At 43.6% G+C, this 5,000-nt stretch overlaps 1 protein-coding gene across 1 annotated transcript in view; it reads left to right on the forward strand.

Annotated features, from left to right (window-relative positions):
* LOC143281115 (3-hydroxybutyryl-CoA dehydrogenase-like) overlaps positions 1-5,000 on the forward strand; it is a 19,141-nt gene that overhangs the window by 182 nt on the left and 13,959 nt on the right. The window contains exons 1-2 of the mRNA XM_076586090.1: positions 1-16; positions 692-745. The exon at positions 1-16 is cut by the window's left edge and continues 182 nt beyond it. The gene's annotated coding sequence lies outside the window, so the exon portion shown is untranslated. The remainder of the gene's footprint in view (positions 17-691; positions 746-5,000) is intronic.

A 5,000-nucleotide genomic window follows, 5' to 3' on the forward strand; every position in this document is an offset into this window, starting at 1 on the left:
AGTACAGTAGCCTTGCGTGAGTGGAGCCACCTGTCTCTGTCTGTTATATATCCCAAGGCATTAATTCACCAAGACTTTCCTTGGGCGTCCGTACGGTGAAATCAATATAACGAGTGGTTGTACTGCGAGTATATGATGAGTGTTATCTTGACTGACGTATTTAGTGTAGTTGTGTCTACATATAATTATGTGTGCGTTGGATGTATATGTCTTTATGTGTTGTGTGAAATAGTCTGTCTGTCAGGACTTTATTTCTATCTTTTCTCGCTCACAATCTCTCACACTGACATGCAAAGTCATTATTGCTCGCTCTTGAGTACTGCATGTGCACGCGAGCATGCTCCAACGTGCGCATACGCACACACACACGCACACGCACACACGCACTCAAGCACACACATGCGCACGCACTCACTGCTAACACACACACACACACACACACACACACACACACATTTCACATAACTACTGACTGTCGTTTTCACACAATTAAGGGATTGTACATACCTGAGTATTTTCAGGTATGTGTGTAAGCACGCGCGCGCGCGCGCGCACACACACACACACACACACACAGTCGCGTGCTATCGATCGACACCGTCTGCACACTGATGACCATGTATGTATGCAGGCACCTGTGCTTGCCAGTCTGTCAGTCAGTCAGTCAGTCTGTCTGTCTGTCTGTCTACAGGAAGCCGAAAGGGAAAGGTGAAATACCCCGGCAGTGGCTATGGTACACAGCACGGTATGGCATGGTCACTCACTCTTCAGACCACCGAAGCAAGTCAAAAATGTCCGGTGTGCGTTCAAGCGTACACTGCCGCACTGAACGAAGCCCAGGGAATTCGGGGATCACGTTTCTTGTACAGTCTGTCCGCCTGTCTGTCTCGTGGATGTGATCCATTCTCACTACTGAACACTCGGTTAAAAAAAAAAAAGCAAAAAAAAAAAAAAAAAAGCAGAAAGAACAATAACAAAACAAATGCAAAAAAAAAAAAAAAAATTTAAACAAACAAACAAAAACCGCCTTTACCGGGCCCTCCACCGGCTCTGTGTTTTGTGTGTGTGTGTGTGTGTGTGTGTGTGTGTGTGCGTGCGCGAGTGCGTGCATGTGTGTGTATGTGTGTGTGTGTGAGTGTGTGCGCGCGTGTGGTGTGTATGTGTGCAGTGGAGGTGTTGATGGTGTGGTGTGGTGTGGTGTAGTGTGTGTGTGCGTACATGTGTTTGTGTGCGTGCGTGCGCGCGCGCGCGTGTGTGTGTGCTTGCGTGTGTGTGTGGGAGGAGGGAGTGTAGCAGAGGTGTTGATGGGTGGTGTGTTGGTGGTGGTAGTGATGGTGCTCGCGCGCGCGCTCGCGCGGCGAGTGTGTGTGTGTGTGTGTGTGCAAATTGACTTTGAAGTTTTCAGATGGATTACAGAATTATATACTCATCTTGTCGACTGGTTTGAAATAATTATTCGTGTCGAGTGGTGAAGATATATGTATCGAAAATTGCAAAAATATTTATAATCACTATTGATAATAATAATAATAATGATAATAATAATATTATTATTATCATCATCATCATTATTATTATCATTATTGTTGTTATCATCATCATCATGACATCAAAAAAATATCAAATGGCATATGCAAAGCGCAACATGTCTAAAGATATCGTTTGGAAACGATATATAAAACACACACACACACACACACACACACACACACACACACACACACAAAAAAAAAACAAAAACATTAATTTTGTGTTCCATGTAGCTGAAACAAATAATAACACCGAATACATATTTATGATTCCCCTGCAGCCAAAGTGGAAACAACACGTCTGTTTTCAAAGGAGATTTATGAAGCGGTGACAGCTCGTTTTCAGTGCCAGCTGGCCCAGTGTATGGATGGATGCACGCAGTTACTAAAAAAACAAATAATAATAATAAATAAAATCAAAAATAAGAAAGAAAGGCAAACAACAGCGATCGAGAGTCAGTGTCACTCACCGCATGCTGTCTGTCACGCAAGCACTATAATTTATTTACGGACTGGTTCAGTTTTGACATCGATTGCCGGGCCGAGTGCTGTGTCATGTTTCTCTGGACTGAGAGTCCTTCAAATAACCCTAACGTGGGTTAAAAATAAAACTCCGAAGTATAGGTTACAGCAACGAAATAATAATACCTCCCCATCCCCCCGCCCCCACACCCCCAAAGAAAGAAAAAAAAGAAGAAGCGAGAAAGAAAACACAGTTTACAAGCCAGCCAAAGCAACGACTCTATCACGTCTGTTGTTGGTGACTTGTGATAATTATCATGAATATTCTGGCGTGTCCATTAAGTTTTAGTTTCAAGAAGTCATCCCGTGCAGACTGATCCACATTATACGCGACCCCAGATCTGATATGGTATATATATATATATATATATATATATATATATATATATATATATATATATATATATATATATAAGAAGAAAATAATAATAAAAAAAATAAAAAGCAGATGCCTAATCTACACACCAGTACACCCCAAGCGCCGGTCAGGACTGGAGTATTCATAAAATGGAATGGAAAACTGACATACATGCTCATCGTTTGGAACATGTGCTGACGATATAAAAAGTAAAATTATTATTGTGGTAGTGGTGGTGGTGGTAGGATAGGTTTGGGGGTGGAGGTGTGGGGGTGGTGGTTAGGTAGCCTGTTTGCCACAAGTGTGGGGTTTAGCCAAGCGAGGACAGCGAGCGTGTATAGGCTTGAGAGTGCACTACCTGTTCTGCAGTAGGACGAACGAAAGGTTGTGCAGGTTCCCGCTCCCGCTCGCCCGAACAAGAACACGCATGAGTTCCACCCCCCTACCCCACCTTTTTTTCCCAACACACTTTAGGGTGGGTGTGTGTGTGGGGGGGGGGGGGAGTGAGTCTGAGTATTCATGCATGGACATACCATTATGTCTGAGCGATACCAGTTGCCTGAACGATTGGAAGGATAAACACGTGCATGAGCTCCGATCGTCGGCTGCAGGAGTCCGTGTGAAGCACTGGACAGTGCATTAGCATTAATCCCTTTGATGCTGAACCTTAGTGAAATGAGGAAAGTGTGGCGCGATTCTCCAGTGCAATTCTTACTTTTGCGCACGTTAACGATTTGCAACTCATATTTTGCTGAACAAAAGTAAAGCAATCCTAAGACGGAAAAAGCTCCACCCCTCCCCCCCCACCCCCCCTCCCACCCCCCAAAAAGGTGACTAACATCCTGATCTGTCAGCTCAGTTTTATCACACAAAGATGGCAACCTTCTCTGACGAAGAACATATACCCATCAGCCGCAGTTCAGGAGTTCAAAACAAAACAAAGCAAAACCAAACAAACAAAAACCCAAACATTAATTTTGTTTCACTAAAACGACTGTAGCGATACGAATCATTGCCGTGGATGGACGAACTTTTTCAGGATCCAGAACCACCACATGCAGAATCGATGTTAGTTGTTGAGCGTTGGCCAAGTGGCAATACGATCGACTTAAGGAAGCGAGTGCACTCGGGTTCAATTCCGGGATTTTTACTCAACCCCCACCACTTAACTTTGAGTGGTTGCCTGGGTCATAGACACTAGAATTCCCTGAGATATTAATGTCTATGCCTGGGTGCTAGACTTTCGGATGAGACGATAACCTGTGGTCCCCATGATGTGCAGCATGCACTTAACGAAAGTGAAAGAACCGATGGCAACAAAAGAGTTTTCCCTGGCAAAATTCTGAAGAAAAAAAATCATTGATGAATAGCATATACTTGAAATTACAGAAAGAAAGAACAAAGAAGAAGAAAAAATGGCGTTGCCTTGCACTGTGCCCACGGCTCGATCTCTTCCCATGGAAATCAGCCGACTTTCACACATAGACAATAAATTGTTTTGACAAAAAACAACTTGACATAATACAATACAATACAATAAGAGCCAAGCCCAAAACACAGCATCTCACAAAATTCATTCCCAGTAGAAGATCGATCTTTCGCGCCCTCTCATTTTCATTCATTTTTTCGTTCGTTCGGTTCTTTCTGCGACGGAGAAGCTGCATGTTACCTTGGAATTGTATCATCACTGACCTTCTCAAGGCCTGACTAAGCGCGTTGGGTTACGCTGCTGGTCAGGCATCTGCTTGGCAGATGTGGTGTAGCGTATAATTATGGATTTGTCCGAACGCAGTGACGCCTCCTTGAGCTACTGAAACTGAAATTCAGTATTTCCTCACGTGTACATGGACGTGTGTCACTTAATATCTCGTCGTTGACTGTGGTGCAGTGTGTAACGATTTGTATGAGTTGTAATTCTGTCTATCTGCCCTCTCTCTCTCTCTCTCTCTCGCTCCGCAACTGTGACTGCAGTTACTGAGCTATATTGTGTTTGTAACGATTTTTTATTTATTTAATTTCTCTTCTTCTTTTTTATTTTTTATTTATTTATTTATCTTTTTTTATGCTCTGTCTGTCTGACGGTCGATCTACTGGTCTTAATATAGCTCTTGGTCTCTTTGTCTATTCCACTCACTCTTAACTTTCACTTTGTTGTCACGGTTGTCAGTTGTTGTCATTCATCACCATCATCAACATCAACATCATCTTTCTCTTCATCGTCATTACCACCACCACCACCACCACCATCATCATTGGCCCTCTTCTTCTTCCTCCTCCTGGCCATTTCCCTCTCCTTCCTTTTATTTGTATCCTTCCCCTTTTCCCAATCCCTCCGTTTTTTGCGTGTTGTTGTTTTTTTTCTGGAACGGAGCCGGTAGATTTCCACAAGGTGCAAGGTGTGACCACCATTACTTATGCATGCTCTTGCCTCCACCGCCACGCCCCCTCTCCTCCCTCCACCTTCAAGGGAAGAGATGTCACTGTGACTATTTTGTGGCAAACGGGGCGGCCGCGTGTATCATTGAAGAAAGACAAGCTGTAACAGCTATAACAGGCTACATAGTAAACTGTAAGCACGCAGTATTAGCAAC

The sequence above is a fragment of the Babylonia areolata genome, chromosome 4 (genome assembly GCF_041734735.1).
Source record: "Babylonia areolata isolate BAREFJ2019XMU chromosome 4, ASM4173473v1, whole genome shotgun sequence".
Taxonomy (NCBI): domain Eukaryota; kingdom Metazoa; phylum Mollusca; class Gastropoda; order Neogastropoda; family Buccinidae; genus Babylonia; species Babylonia areolata.